This window comes from Pseudopipra pipra, chromosome Z, assembly GCF_036250125.1.
Source record: "Pseudopipra pipra isolate bDixPip1 chromosome Z, bDixPip1.hap1, whole genome shotgun sequence".
Lineage (NCBI taxonomy): Eukaryota > Metazoa > Chordata > Aves > Passeriformes > Pipridae > Pseudopipra > Pseudopipra pipra.
Genome location: NC_087581.1, coordinates 9,231,630 through 9,247,459, shown reverse-complemented (window position 1 = coordinate 9,247,459; position 15,830 = coordinate 9,231,630). Strand labels below are relative to the sequence as shown.

At 54.7% G+C, this 15,830-nt stretch overlaps 1 protein-coding gene across 5 annotated transcripts in view; it reads left to right on the top strand.

Moving 5' to 3' along the window:
- ATOSB (atos homolog B) overlaps nt 1-15,830 on the top strand; it is a 38,827-nt gene that overhangs the window by 15,072 nt on the left and 7,925 nt on the right. For 2 of the 5 annotated variants that reach the window (XM_064641501.1, XM_064641505.1), the window contains 2 exons: nt 14,035-14,127; nt 14,725-14,926. The gene's annotated coding sequence lies outside the window, so the exon portion shown is untranslated. Of the gene's footprint in view, nt 1-2,512; nt 9,235-9,264; nt 9,813-11,766; nt 11,912-14,034; nt 14,128-14,724; nt 14,927-15,830 lie in introns of those variants that run through there. The other 3 variants (XM_064641502.1, XM_064641503.1, XM_064641504.1) reach the window with 3 other exon arrangements.

The window sequence follows — 15,830 nt, the reverse complement described above, 5'->3', positions numbered from 1 at the left end:
CTCTTCATTTGAGGCAGTGCCCTAAGGGTTAAGCCATGGTTGTGGGATAGGGTTTGTAACAGGAACAAAGAGGGCTTTTAAGGTCTGTGTTAGGCTAGGAATAGAGGGAATGGATTGAGCCTTTCCCAGTGTGTTGAATTACAAAGGTCATGGAGACCCTTTTGCTGGGAGGCAGCACAGATCGAGGTCCCTGCTGGAACTGGGGCAGAGAAAAGAATTTGTGAAAGTCAGTGAGGGCAACTTTGTGGAGAGCTTTAAAACCAGGTGAAAACTGGAACTGTATCCTGAGAGAAATTATTATTGAACACAAGGCTGGAGACCTGCCTTGGGATTTTTGAGTGGTTTGGTTTTGTTCTGCCCCCTTCTCCCTATTGCATTTGCAGCTGCCCCCACACATGGTGCCTGAATTTGCAGTATCACTGGTGTAGCCAGCACTTGGGCTTCTCCAGCCTGCTCTGGGTTGGTGAAGGCAGCAGAAGGTAAAAGTCAGTGCCTGCAAGGGAGGATCTTTCTAAAATGCAGAATAGGAGACAGTCCCTGGTGCATGCCTACCCAAGCTAAAACTGGATTTTTCATGTGTAGTCAGGCAGGAAAGCCCAATTCTCGCTGCTTTCCTAGCCCATCTGCTTAATGTTGTCTGCTCTGGATGCCCCATGGGGCAGAGCAGCAGAGGGTCCAGCATAAGGAGCTTGGATATAAATGGATGGCACAAACCTCTGTTTCCCTTCTCACAAGGTGAAAAGAGGATATGGATAGTTTCCATCTCGAGCTTCAGGTGGCATGAGCCATCCATCCAATCCACCCAGTATATGTATGGAGGACTGACTGCAGGAGCATCCCCTTGCTGAGGGGTGTTAAAGGCTGCTGAGACAACAAGGGTTTCCAGCTTGCAGGAGGGGTGAGCGCCAGCTGTGAGCCACACAGTGTGTTTTCCAATTTTAGCAAACCTGGATTTGTGTCACTGACCAAAAGGTGGCTTAGTCCTTAAAACTGTCAGGCTGGGTTAGCAGGCACTTTGCCATTCAGCTTTGTCCCCTGGCACAGGCATGCTCCCCCCATCTGATCTTTCATTTAAAGGAATTCCACTTCTGATCTTTGTGTTGGATCAGATGACCTTGAATGTGAATTTTGGAGCAAAGGACTGATGCTTTGTTGGGCTCTGCCTCAGACATGACAGCTGGTTCCAGGGAATACCTCACGAGGGTCTCTGCAGCTACCACCTAAGTTAACGAATGAGAGGCTGCTCTACTTTTTCAGCACCAGAAAGCCAGAACTGTGGGACCACACAGTGTCCTAAGAAAGAGAACCCAGAAAGGGAACTCTTGGTTTGGAGCTCTCAGAAACCATAACTGTGCCCACCTTGGTAGCTGACCTGTTCTTGAAACCAGGAACCATTTCAGCAGAAGCATCAACGTCGTGAACTCCAAGAACTGGATCATCCTGACAAGAGAAGGGGCATGCAGGGGAAGCTCTTGGAGCCTACAGAACTTTACAGGACAAAACCGTAGATTTCTTTGCCCTGAGAAGGAAGAAAAGGCTCTGCACAGGCATGGCAAGGATCAAAAATTTAAAAATCCGGAGAAAAGCAGCAATTCTGGCATGAAGTTCTGAGCTTTGGCAGAGAATTGTTCTTTATGCCTATTAATATGTGACATCCCAGCCCAAATTATTGTCTGTTGCTCCCTGGCCAAAGAATGGTTTACTCTGGCCTTCATTCCAGGGTGTCAGAGCCTTCTCTCCTGGCTGGGGCTGCATGACCCTGCTGGAGACATGATGCTTGACCGACTTGTCCTCTTGCAGCAACAGCAAGGCTTGTCCTGAGTAACCTTGCTGTGTGTCAAAATGCTTCAGCTCGCCAAGCACTCCTGGGTGAGAGGTACCAGTGTGACTTTGACCTGGGGGATGGGGAGAGGAAAAGAGGAGAGAAGAGCCTGTATAATCCCAGCGATTTTCTCCTATAGTCAATGGAAAATGGATCCTCCAGCTACAACAGGCAGAGGTGCAGGCCTGTGACCAGGTGTGCTGCACAGACCAGCATCTTCTGCCCGCACCAAAGCTCTCCGGTGCTCCTTGACAGGTGGGTGTGCAGAGCTGCTCACTCTGCCTGCTGGGAGCTCTCGCTGGGCTTGACACAGCTGCACAGTGCCATCTCCCTCCTATCACCTGTATCTGCTCTGATTCTCTCTGAGAAGGAGACTGAGGTTAGCTGGGGAGCACTCAGAAGGGGTGATGCTGTGGAAAAGAGAAGGGAAAGAATATGAGGTAAAGCCTTTTTGAGCCTCAACCCTGAGCATTAGGGAATTGCCAGTCAGAGTAGCAGCCTGCAGACGTGTGTACATAGATCATGTGCATGGTTCCTACTGTCCAGACTCAGGAACTGGCCAAGCCTGTGGGCCCTGCATGCCCAGTGGCATTAGCTGATGCCAGCTGACCATAGCCATACTCAGAAGAAGTCCTTTTGTGGCTCCTCCACAAAAAGAGTCCTTTTGTGAGACTCTCCACCCTCGAAAGTAAAACTGGGAAGAGGCACAGCCTGGGGGGGCATGTTTGGCTGTACCCAAAGGCAGGTTGGCTGGCAGATGTCTCACCTGTGGGTCTGAGCTGCAGCAGTACTGGGTAACCCTCCCACAGCCAGCGTTGGGGGTCAGGCTGCTGGAGGGCTGATAAAAGGAGTGGGTTCGCTGGCAGACAGCCTCAGAGCCTGGAAAAAGCCCTCCCCCAGTCACTCCTTATCTCAGTGCTGGCACAGGACAGCACTCCCAGCCTGCCTCTCTGCCCTGTTTCCCCACAGTGGACTTGAGCCAGCAGTGTCACCTCCGCCCCTCCTGCCACTGGGTGCTGCAGGAGGAGAGGGCTCTGGCACGGCCAGGCCAGGCTTCCTGCCCAGTTTGCTGCCTTGCAGAGTCTGTGCCATTGTTACACACACATACACACACACACACAAATACACAAACACTCCCCTTGCATGAACAGGCCTGTGGCAGAAATGGGTGAGTTAGTCAGGAGGGGTTGAATCACAGGGGAATGAGTCAGCAGGAAGCAGAAGGCAGGTGCTTGTCCAGGACAGGGCTTTAAGAGAGCCCAAGGGTCTGGCAGCTCATGCCAGGTCCCTGGGAGGTGGGGTGAGGGTGCCGAAGGAGAACTGGGAAAGCCACAGGGCTTAGCAGGTGGAGGCAATGCCTGTGGCTTGGGAACAGGCCGGAATCTTAGCTACGTGCTAAACCTATTCTCTGGCCACATCTCCAGCTGTGGGTATGCTGCTATCCTGGAAAGGCTTGGGGCATCCTTAGTGCTGAGGCTTTCCCAGGAGGTACCAGAGATAAGCACTGCAAGAGAGAAGTGCAGCAACCAGGTATCCCTGCCTCCAGGGCATGGGGTGGATCTTCATCCCCTTGCAGGCCGTGGAGTGTCCAGCCAGCTCTGGGCAAGCTGAGCAGGTCTCTGTACTGGTCAGATCCTGCCCAGTAACCTTCACATCTTATCTGAGAGAGTAAGTGCAGGATGGAAAATGAGCGATATGTGCTGGAGCAGAGAATGATGAACAGATAGCTCTGGATTGAGTGAACACAGCATGGAGGGAGAGCTGGGATGCAGATGATGTGCTGGAGATTTGAGGACGTGGTTTGTTGTTGGCTCCAAAATCCCTTGTGTAATCTGGGCTCTGCTGCAGACCCTTGAGAGTACTGCAGGGGTCACAGTTGGCTGCTTCCCTCATCCAAGGGCCTGCTCTGGGCTGTTGTGTTTCCATCTAGCCCAGCTGGTCTCTGCAGCGTTGGACTCCTAATTGTCCTGCTCATCTCTCCTGAGGAGAGGTCTCTCGCAGGGAGGCAGGCTTGGTATCAGTGCTACAGGGGCAAAACCAAAGCACTCTCTGTCTAGGGCCAGACTTCTTGGAACAGTTGACTGGGGCTCCTGTCTCAGGATCACCTAGGTGTGTTGCAGCAGGCACTGGTATTGCTACCAGCCAGAGCAAGGATCAGATACTTGAACAAAAGCAGCCCCCACTAATCTCAGTGTTGAGGCAAGACTCTTTTTTCAGCATCCTCCAGGTGTGCAGGTGCAGGTACCTCTTGTCCTTCCTAGAGGCACTCCTGGCAGGAGGGAACCCAGTAGGCTCCAACAGTCTCCAGAGATGAGCTCTGGCTTCTTGTGTGCTGCCGTGGGCAGAGGCTGAAAGCGATGGGCTAGTGCAGCCAGGCAGAGGGGAGGCAGCAAGGTGGGCTCTCACTGCTGCTGGAAGCTGTGGATTTGCAGTGAAGCTGGAGCTGGGCTCTCTCGGGAAGTGCCCAGGGACAGGATGAGAGGCAATAGCACATGAGGGAAATTCCAATTAGATATTAGGAAAAATATTTCCCTGCAAGGCAGCTAGACTCTGGAGTAGGGCCCAGAGAAGGGAAGCAATCTACGCATTCGGTGACTTTCAGCCCTTGCCAGGGGCAAACCCCAAGCAATTTGCTTGAGCTTGACCCTGCTGTTAGCAGGATTGGACCAAAACCCTCTGAGGGCCCTTCCCACCATTGTTGTTCCTCAGTTCTGCAGTTCTCGGAGTGCTTGGCAATGTCACATCTCGTGGCCTATTGGACTGACTGGCTTGGAGGGAAATGGAGGAGTCAGGGTGTTGTTCTGTCCTATCTTGGTCTCATCCACACAGTATTAACTGTGCCAGGAGATGGAGGAACTGCCTTAGCAGCATTGCTCAGCTCATTGACTTGTCCCAGCCTATCTTAGCTGGAGCACCCATCTCTCTGAAAGTCTGCATTACTTCCTCCCCACGTGAGCACAAGAAGCATGTGGGCAGTGAAGCACAGAGTGTAAATCATTCTCCCTGCTCTGCTGGCAGCACAGAGCCATGATCTGTAGGGGGGTGCTGATGTTGTTGGAAGGCTGGTGAGGATGCTGGCCCCCAGCCCTCCAGCTGGATGGGCTCCAGGTTTATCTTCCCCATGATGCCTGTCCCAGAGACAGTGGTGATTGGAAGGGAAGTCACCAGTAGCCTTTTAGAGGTTCCAGCTGCCTGACCATCCTCAGCAGATGGAGGATGAGATGAGCCCAAAGGACTGTCTGGAAAGAATTATTTGCTCCCAGTATTTTCTGTTTCTTTGCCAACCTTTTATTCTCACGGTTGCTCTTTTCCTGATCCTGTCCTTCTGCAAGAAGGCTGCTGGCAGTCTTATCAGCCTTGTGTTCAGAAACGGTCTCACTCTGCGATTTATTGTATCTCCAAGCTTTGACCCCGGTCTGATGCTGCAGAAGCCTGTGTCTGGTGTGTCAGTGCTCAGAGGGTGTTTACAGTGTTTGCCCCATCCCGTCTGCAAGAGTAATGAACCAGAGCAAAGCGGTCTGCTCGTAGCCATGGTGCCTGGGTCAAGCTGGCCTGCAGCAGGAGCTACGTCTGCTCTCTCATCTGGCAGAGGCTGGGTGGATGTCCAGGCTCCCCAGATGCTTTTATATGGATTTTCAATGTCTAGGACATTGCCATGAAGCTTTGTTAGTCCCCAGATCCCTTCTCAAGTTGCTTCTTTCAGCCTTTTCCTCAGGCTCATTGCCCCTGGGCTGCGATGGCTCTCACTTCCTCATCAGTCCACTTGTTACTCAGTAATGCTCTGGACATTCTGGTATCATTTGGATATCCCTGTTACAACACCCGTGAGTATTGAGAGCAGCAGGATCTGGTGGTCTGGGCCAAGAGGCCCCTGAGGTCTGTTCCCAGCTGCAGGTACAAGTGCTGCCCAGCTGGAGATGAACTGGTTTCTGGTAGCACTTGGAGAGCTCTCAGGTACCTCACAGGCTCTGTCTGCCTATAAGGGTCAGGTCTCGAGGGACATCTGTGTCCTCAACAGCATGGCTGCCACCAGAGTTGAAGGCGTTTTGGACCCAGCGTCCTTGGGCTGGTTTATGAGGTCTCTGAGCTTTGTGTGTTCCCACAGAAGCAGCAGAGCAAAACATGGGTGCAACAGTGGCAGCAGGCAGAGTTTGCCCAGGGTTCTTGCAGAGACTGATGTGGGGGCTCGTGCCCTGCACACAAGGGTTGTCCAAGAATGCAGCTGCCTTTTGAACCTGTCCCTGTTCACTGTTGCTTCCATGAAGATGGAGGATGCTGATATGCCAGTGCCCCAGTCCCTACAGGTTGCACGCGCCAGATAGCCCCAAGGGCACGTCCTCTCCAGCCTCTTCCTGGTTTGAACCAGTTGAGGTTTGGCTTCCTCTCCATCTCCATGCAACACCCAGGTGCCAGGTGGATTTCCCCTTCCATCCAGAGGGCATCCCTGGCCATGAGCATTGCTCAGAGCCCTGGCAGCCCTACAGGAACCCCTGTGGAGGGGGTGGCAGGTGCACTGGGCAGACGGCTCTGCTGTCAGTGGGACCCCATGGGTGGTTCAGTGTGTGTGGACTAGGAGGTTTGCCAGTTTCACAGGATGTAATAGGAGCTAGACTGTCTCCCACTGCCCTGTGTATGGATATGCCTGCAGTCAGACATGACAGTTCCTCCTACCCCCTTGCTTCCCTTCTAAGTGGCTTGTGCTCTCATGTGTTTGACTTCATTACGGGCAACAGTATGAGTGTTTACAGATGAAAACTGTGACACCCTTTTCCTAATTCCAGCAGGGTGTTTCTCACCTGCAGTCCTAAGGGAAGGAGAGGCTTTCCTTTTCCGTGACAAGGAGCAGGACATTGAATTCATAGCACAAATCCTCCTTCTCTGCTGTAGGCCTGGTTGGGTCCAGCTCTTTACAATCAAAGATGGATAAAGCCTCGCCTTTATGGCCCGAATCCCTGCCCAGCCCATGTCATTCCTCTGGCCTGGGCTCGACCTGAGCTTTTCTAAATCGCTGCTGGATAAGGGTGAGTTGGGTGGGTGTGCACAGCCGTGTGTGTGTGTTTGCATGTGGTATCTCCTCCCCCTGTGCCACATACACATCTAGCACGGGGAGTGGAAAAGATGCTGAATGTCCCCACAGCTGCTGCAGCCTTATCTGCAGGCTGCAGCTTGGTTACCAAGAGGGAGGCCCGAGTGCCTGTGCTCAAGCACCTCCCTTGCAGGGCTCTTACAGTAAAAAGAAGTGTATTGCAAGAGGGGCTGCAGTGGAGATGGGCAGTTCCACCAGGCAAATCCTGTGTGCACAACCCTTGCTGCCCTCCCCACTGCAGACACTTGGCCTGCTCTCTCTGCCAACGTGTAGATTTGACGCCTGTGTCCGGAGCTGATCAGAGTAATTCAGCATCCCTGGGACTTTCTCCTCTGCTCTGCGGTGCCCAGTGACCATTTGGGGAGGTAGGGAAAGGTGATGCTGCCGTGGTTCTCTCAGGTGGGTCTCAGGGACTCATCAGAGGAGTGTGTGTGATGAGGCATGGGCTGGTGGGGCTGCAGATGTGTGGCAACCAGGGGTGGGAGGAGAGTGGGGTAACTTGAGGTGTGAGCTGCAGCAATAAGGAGGCAACAGAGCACAGGTAAGGAGCTGGGGACACCCCCTGGGGGGTTGAGGAAACAGGGCAGGACCTGCGAGTGGTGGAGGTTGGGGTGGGTATGAAGAAGAGCACACTTGTGGGGATACAGAACCCAGCTGCCACGTGAAGGATGTGGGGAAGGTGAAGTGGTGTGCATCTGGGTTCAGGCAGTGTGGATGGCTACAGGGTGTCAGGGTACAGAAGGAGCTGGCTTGGTAAGGCGCAAAACTGGGGCTGTGGGTGCCTGGGGCTGTATACAGTGGTGAACAGAGAAGAGAGGTGAGAGCAGAGGTGGGAGCAAAAGGGATCCCATCACCTGCTGATTTCTGTGCTGTCTTCTTCTGGCTCAGAAAGCGTCACCCCACTGCCAGAGCTCCCTGTCAGAGGCTCCTATTTCTGTACCCAGCTAGTGGTGCTGGAGAACGGGCTGGGCTGTTCATGCTGCACATATAGATCAGGCTTCCCATGGTGCACTGCCCAGGACAGGGAGCTGACAGGATGGGAGTTACTGTAAGTGATTGCCTTGCCACTGGAATTGAGTTAAACAGGTTGGAATAGGGTTTGCAGGGCTTCTGATAACACCAACCCCAGGATGTTATTCCTCCTCTTGGGAGATCAAGTAAAAAGGACTATTACTGCTAACATTTGTGCATTACTTAGAATGGTGAGGGCCTAGTCCAGCTTGGACCTGGGGGATGCCTCCCTTGGACAAATACCCTTATTGAACTTGAGACGTGGCAGCATGTTGGTGCCCTGGTCATGGCCAGAGACCTCAGGTGTCATGCAAGCACAGAGCAGAAGTGGCCCCTTTGCCAAGACCCTCTTGCCTTCTCACAGGCATCCTGTAACTGGCGACATAGGCATGTGACTTTGTAATCACCAACGGTGGAAAATTTTCCATTGCTTGCAGTTGGCATCAAGGTCTGGCCTGGAGCAGCCAGTCTGCATGGTCACCCAGTGGCCAGGGTCCCTGTCCCTCAGGCCACCGCCCCTGGAGAGGGACAAGAGGACTGGAAGGGAGCTGGCCGACATGTCCCTGTGCCTGGGTGGCCAGGGGCTCACTTTCACTGCAGGTACTTTCTTTGTTGCCTCAGGGTGACAGCTGAGGCCACTGTGGTGCTGCAAGGCCAGCACCCTGGGGCTCCCCAGGCTGGCAGGCACGGTGCCGGCTGCACCTTCCCCTGCAGACGATGGTGCACGGCAGCTACACCAAGGTGAAAGGACGCAGCTTTTTATGAAGCAGAGCCAGCCCGGAGGAATTCGCTGCTTGTGGACAGCTGTTGTCCTGGGCCTGGCTTGTGTCCTCCAGCACTTCCCACTCGGCCCTTCCTCGGGGAGGGGAATGGGAGCTGCCTACCCTCCAGACTCCCTGTGCCAGGCGAGTGGGTGCCACCTCCGGCTCGCGGGGCTGAATAGCCGCGGTGGAGCCCAGCAGCATCCTGCTGCCTCTGCAGGGATCCTCTTGGGCAGCGGAGAGTTTTCCCCACCCCCAGCTCTGCCGCTGCCTCTTTGTTTTCTGGCAGAAGCCTCTGTGCCTTTTCATTGCCGTTGAGGCGCCGAGCAGGAGCCTACATGTGCCGTGTGCGCGTCTCGCCGGGAATGTGATGCGGGCTGGGAAGCCTGCCGGGCCAGGCATCTCCCCTGCAGGGCTGCGGAGGCCAGACGGCAGCTTCGGGGTCTCCTTCCCATGGACTGTTCCTCCGGTCGAGCAAGGCTCCGAGGCCGCTAGTCTTCTTCACAAAACCCTGTTTCGCGTTGGCAGCGCTTCTGCACCTTGCCACAAGTAGAGTAAGTTGGATGGGAAAGGGCCGGTCCTCAGCTGGGCTCTGCTGGGCACTCGTGCTCTCCGCTGTGGTCCTCCCTCGCTCCCGCTGGGAAGGCACCTGAGATTAGAGCAGCGCCAGGAGCTCTGGAGCTGGATACAGCGGTGGCTGAGGATTGCTTGTGCTGCGCCTCTCTCCGTGTATTTGATCTCTCGACTTCCAGCAGGGACTGAATTCCTGTGCTGGATTCTGGGCTCGGCTCTTGTGAAAGGATCCAATTATTTCAGAGCTTTGAGCATCTCCATTTGCTGCCCATATTTGCGGCGCCCGGGTCTGTGCTGGCTGGAATTCCAAGTGATTAACGTGGCTGTGACATCCCTCCTAGGGGTGTTATCTTTGCTCGCTGTCCCCCATCGCCCCCCTCTTCCTCCTCCGGCAGCGAGCGAGCGAGACAGGCAGGCAGAGACAAAGGTCTGTCCTCAACCTGGGCTGTCCTCCCTGTAAGCGGCTGCTGCATGGGATTTCCCTGCCCTGCCTGCTGCAGGTTTCCTGGGCTCCCGGTCGAACGCTGGAGCTGGGCAGCCGTGGGGCTGTATTGCTGAGGTTTGAGCCTGCTGGGCTGGGTGGGCAGGGGGTGCTGCCGGCTTTGGAGAGCTGCCCGATTGTCCTGCCGGATTTTAAGCTGCTTTTCATTCTTTGACTGTGCTTTCCTGGGAAGAGGGGCAGCCGTGCATGGAGGGGAGGCTGGCGGGGAGAGGTTGGACGTGGGGGGAAAGCTATACACAGGTGGCCGTCGCATAATGGGATCTGCCTGCAGACCCTGTGAGCCCCCCTTCCCAGTTGCCGGCTATTGTCAGCATCGCTGGCTGCACGAGAGGCACCTGGGCAAGGTGTGCAGAGGCGATCCATGCCACGACGTGGGGCATCGGAGGGAGAAGGGGTAAGTCCCTGGGCTGGGAGCTCTGCTCCGGCTCTCCCACCTCCCAGGAGAGGTTTCATTGTGTTATCCTGACTTAGCCGAGCAGAAGGGCTCAGTCCCTGCGGCACCTGTGTGTGGGGCTGGGGAGGCGTCGCATGTTGCTGGGCAGACCTCAGCCCCTCGGGAGCCTGCTGCAGCCTGGACCCCCAGCAAAGTGCCCTGCAGAGTGGGCTGCTCTGTCCCCAGGGGCTTCTGCACCCCCGTCAGTGTCCCCTCCTACGGGATGGGAGGGAGGAAGGGCAGCAGCAGCACCTTACGAACGCCCCGTGCTGCGGGCAGAGGGAGGTGTCGGATCTGCCTCTGTAGAAGCTGTGTCTGGTGGTTTCCAGGAGCTCGCACTCCTAACATAGGCACTGCCTCTTGCCCAATCCTTCCCCTCTGGGCTCGGGCTTCCCCTCCATTACTAGCAGGGGCCAGCACTGAGTGAGGCTCTGCAGCTGCATAAATCTGGCATGGCAGGAGGCCTCCTGAGGACCCCCAAGAGCAGCACTTGCCCTTGCAGTGGGACAAGGATGCTCCCTCCCTCTGCATCCTCTCTCCCTCCCTCCCCTCGTCCCTCCCCCTTGTTTCCACCAAGTGTGAACTCCTTCAACCCCAACCTGAACTCCAGGATAGTGCCAGAGCCATGGCTACTGGTCATCTTTCCCTTCAGGCACAGTTTACTCCTCTAGCATCTCTCTAGCCAGCTTCTCCCCAGGATTGCCACCTCTCCTGTGGACAGTGCTGGAGGTAGTCTGTCTCTCTCCTGGTGGTGATACGCCTGATCTGTCATGCTGTGCAGAAACCCTTCTCTGGTGGCAGCATTACTGCTAGTGCTGCCATCCCTCAGGGTTGTGACGGAAACTTTCTGCCTGTTGGCACTTTGCAAGCTCTGCTCTAGACTGTGCCAGGGAGCTCCTGTGTTTGCACTTGCACTGGTTAGATTTCCTCCCTTCTCCCTGGGTTCAGATAGGACCAATGGAGCTGTGATTTATCCTCCAGACAGTCTGTTTCCAGCAGTTTCCGTTGCCTCTTCTCTTGCCTTGTGCTCTGCGCATTCTTAGAATGACTATATGCCCTCTTGTAATGACAGCCCTTCTACTTCCTGGCTGTGTGGTTCCTGCTTTACCCCCAATGAGGCTGCAAATGTCTCCTTACCACTTCACAGGAGACGAAGCGGGAGAGAGGAAGGCAGTAAAAGCCAGTTAGGGGTTGTTTTGGGGTTTTTTTCTGGTCTAAATGGTGGAAGGACTCCTTTTGGCTCTGCCAGCCCCCGAGCATGGTGCTCTGCCCCAGCCAGCAGTGCCCAGGCCAAAACCTCTTGTCTGCTAGCCATGTGTCCCCTTGACTGGCTGGCAGTGCTGGTCTGGGAAGCCACATGGATCCCCACTGGGCAAGCATGGCCCCTTCAGGCACAGCTCTAGCTTTCTTCCTTGCACCAGTGCTAAGCTGCCAGCCCTGCCAAGCTCCCCTTTCCAAGGGCTCTGCAGATCCTGCCCCATGACAGACACCTCCCTGACTGGCAGAGCTGCCCTGCACCCATCCCACCTCATTTCTGGCTGGCACAGTACAGCTGAAACAGCAACAGTCCTTTTGCAGGCTGCAGGCATGTGGTACAGCTGCTGCATCGCCCAGACAGGGACCCTTCCTCACCCACCATCCTGCATTGTTGCCACCAGGCTGAGACCATGGTCTGTTAATCCTGGGTTCCCCCTGGATGTGCTAATAGGAATGGAACCAGCAGGTAAGCCAAGTCTCATGACCCTCTCTGTGTCATTCTGTGTCAGGATCTAGTGGCTTGGTGTCCCCAAGGAACAGAGTGTTTCTGTCCCAGTGCCTGGGACACACTCCTTCCCTGCAGGTGCTTTGGCACTGGGTGTTTCTTGGCTGTTGAAGCATGGTGCCCTTCCCCAGGCAAAGGAATAGAGGAAAGCTGTGCCTGGCATAGCTCCAGATCCAGGTGCTGGGAGATCCTGGCAAAAGCACAGGGCCCCTCCTGTCTTCTGAGCACTGAGGGGGCCTGGGAGCCTGGCAAGAGCAGGGCAGAGAGTGGGAGGAGCTCTGGCTGGGCTTCCCTCAAGAGGCAAAGCCCTTTAAATCAAATTTGAGAGTCAGACCACCAGCACAGGCTAAAACACTGGCAAAATCAGCATTACTTGGGCTTGAGGGGGCCAAACCCTTGGCTTGGGCATGTGGAGTCCCATGTGCTGCATCCAGGGGATGGTACCTGTGCTGGACCTGGACCTGGCTCTGTCCCATCCGTGTGACCAGAAGGGGGGCTCTGGCAATGCCTGGCTCAAGGGGAGGAAAAGGGAGAGATGATCAGGTGCTTTCTCCTTGTTGTCCCTGCTTGGAATGCAGGAGTCCCTGGTCCTGGTGTTGTTGTCTTGCTCTGTGGGGAGGCGGTGGGCTCCCCAGTGGGTGCTCTCAGAGGCTGAGCCCTACCGAGAGCTGGCTGGAAGTGCCCTGGGAGGCAGAGCTAAACACAGCTAAGAGAACCTCCCCTGGACACGGTGCCTTGTATCTTGAAGAGGGTGCAAAGCAATGCTGTGCTCCAGCTGCTCTCCATCCCAGGCTGATGGGCACTCCTCCAGGGGGATGTACAAGAAGATCCCAGGGTGTAATTGAAGACACTTTTGGGTGGGCTGAGGAATTCTGGCATTTTCCAACACGATACTTCAAGTAACAGTATCTGGGCTGGCAAAACACAGTGCAGCCCCCTTTGTGTTCTAGGTCTCTGCTGGGGTGGGTTTGTGGTGTCAGCAGGTCAGCCTCTCCTGATGGATCCATTCTCCTGAAAGGCAGCTGCTGTTGGGGAGCAAATGGCTGTGACTTCGGAGGGGCGTGGGAAGGAGAAAGAAAGGATTCAGGTGAAACTGTATTTGTTCTGGCAGGGACACACACTTTCTCCCACTGCACCACAATGATTCTTGCTGTTGGTTGCTAATTTTGCTTCCCAGTGGTTGACTGTGCCACGCAAGTCACGGTAAAAGTCTCCCCCAGAGATGGAGGAGGGAAACAGCAACCTTCAAGGCAGGCAGAGCACAGCATGTTACCACCTCAGCATCCACCAGCAAATGAGGGCATTTACTTGCTTTCCCACATGCTTTGGTGCAGGCCTCATGTGGGGTGCAGGAGGAGCTGGTCTTTGCAAAAAGCTTCTGTTGAGGTTTTGGACCCGAGGTTTATTATGCTGCAACATTGATTTGCCCAACTGCAAGTGCTCCCCGGGTGCTGGTGTATTTTATCTCAGCAAGTCCTGTTCTGACTGGTTGCTGGCAGTGCCCTTCCCCACTACTGCTGACAGTGGCTTTTGGGCTGTCCAAGTCTGAGGGACTGGCCCTGGCAGCCTGTAATTACAAATCTTATTGGAAACATAATGAAAGAACAGCCTGTTTCCTGGGGCAGGTGAGGTCAGGCAGTGAGCACAGTGAGTGACCTGCTGAAGCTGCCTTCCCACCTGCAAGATGGTGGGATGCAGAACTTGCCAGACCAGGGTGCCAGAAGGGGTTTGCACTTGAATGTTGGTGCCTCTGAACATCCATTTGAGGTTTTTCTTCATTTGCCTGGCTGTGCTGTTTCCAGCTTTCAGAACAGTGCTTGCTGCTGACATGGGATGCCCAGATGGTGACTTCCCTCTGGATGGCTGCTGCAGTGAGCCCCCATTTGAGGGATGCATGTGGAGGGAAGTGGGGAGGGCAGGCACCTTTTCCTCCTTCATCTGGAGGTTCCTGGGCTGGCAAAGCCCGTGAGCTGCCCCTCCACAGAGGTGCTGAGGGTGGAGGTGTCCTAGGGCTCCTGCCCACTCTGAAGATGTTGCGATATGAGCTGCTGCCTGGGCTGACTCTCCTCTCTGCCCTCTTTCAGGCATCAAAGCTGCAGTGCCGGTGGATTATGACTGCAGGGGAGCTGTGTTGCATCTGCAAATCTCAGCTGTGCATCAAGGGCACATCTGAGCAGGTGAGTGCTGTGCACATGAAAGGACTGTTGTCTTTGTGCTGGGGAAAGCTGGTGGGGGGTCATCATGGCTCAGGGCTGTCAGGCTCCTTGTTTCTGCCTTTCCTGACTGTCATATCTTATTGGAAGAAAACAATTCCAAGCCCTTCTCCTTATCTGTAGGGCCTGAAATGTCCTGTGCTGTGGGTGGAAGGGGGAGGAGGTGAACATGAGACCAGGAGCTAGCTGGAGGCCCAGGGGTTGCTGCAGTGTCTTGTAAAGCAAGGCATGAAATGGTTGCCAGAAAGAAAGAGGAATCTGTTCATATGCACAGGGTTTCATACAGGAAGGCATGCAAAGGGGATGTAAAATACAATCCAGGTATGAGAGTTCACAGCTTAGCTTAAAGTACTTGTGGTTTAAATGTCAGTCAGGGTGATAGCACTGCCTGAGATGGTTGAGATGTATGCGGCCTTTGGTTTGGGTGGTTGGGAAAGGCTGAGACTAAAAGCTGCCTTCCCTGGCTGTGTGACCCCGCAGAGCGGCAGTACCCTCCTGCCCTACTCCTGGAAAGCATCTGAACTACTGCAGCCCTGCATCTTCCACTTTCCATCCCCCCAGAGCCGCTGTGGACACTGAAGAGCTGGAGAGGACGTTGCAGAGGCTCGGAGGCACACCGTGATGGTGGGAGCCATTCCACGGCAGCCACGGCGCTTCTGGGGGGTGCCTGACTGGCAGGTGTCTTCAGCTGGTTGTGCCAACGACCGCCTGCTGTGGGACAGGGAAGTTAATCCGGAGATAAGCAGGGTTCTGCTGCAGAGGGGTGAGTGCAGGGGGCAGCCAGGGCAGGCTGCACTGGTGTGGGCTATACAGAGGGGCTGAGGTTGGCAGGGACATCTGGAGGGTGTCTGATCCAACCCTGCTGCTCAAGCAGGGCCACCTAGACCCATTGCCCAAGGTTGTATCCAGATGACTTCTGAATATCTCCAAGGATGAAGACTCCACTACCTCTCTAGGCAACTGTTTACAGTGCTCAGTCACCCTCAAAGTAACAAAAAAAATTGTGTTTCCTGATGTTCAGAGGGAACCTCTTATAGATATAGATATAGATATAGATAGATAAGATCCCCCTGAGCCTTCTCTTCTCCAAACTGAACAGTCCCATCTCTCCCAGCTTTCCTTACAGGACAGATGCTCCAGTCCCTTAATTTTTTCTTGGTGTCCCTTTGCTGCACTCTCAGGTGACTTCACCAGCGCTGAGCAGAGACAAAGGATCAGTTCCCTTGACCTGCTGGCAATGCTGTGCCTAGTGCAGCCCTGGACACTGGTTTTTCTTTGCTGCAAGGGCACATTGCTGGCTCATGGTCAGCTTGGTGTCCACCAAGACCCCCAGGGCCTTTTCTGCTGAGCTGCTTTCCAACCAGTCAGCCCCCAGCATATCTTGATGCATTCCTTTTATCACTCCTTTTAAATAAAGTTCCTGGGCTCAACCATCCTGGCCTGCCACTTTCCCATCCCCATTGTGGCAGGGTCAAAATACCACATGCAGCCTTGCTCTCCAGATAGCCTTGATTCACCTGCAGAACCAATTTCCCTATTGCTCACTTGCCCCTAAGCCCTTGCTCCACATCAGGCAGAGCTGCCAGGCGTGGGCAGTTTGTCTTCAGTCTGCTGGTGACTTTTCCTGCATCTCCTCAGCTCTTGCAGCCATTTTAGTATTTATCATG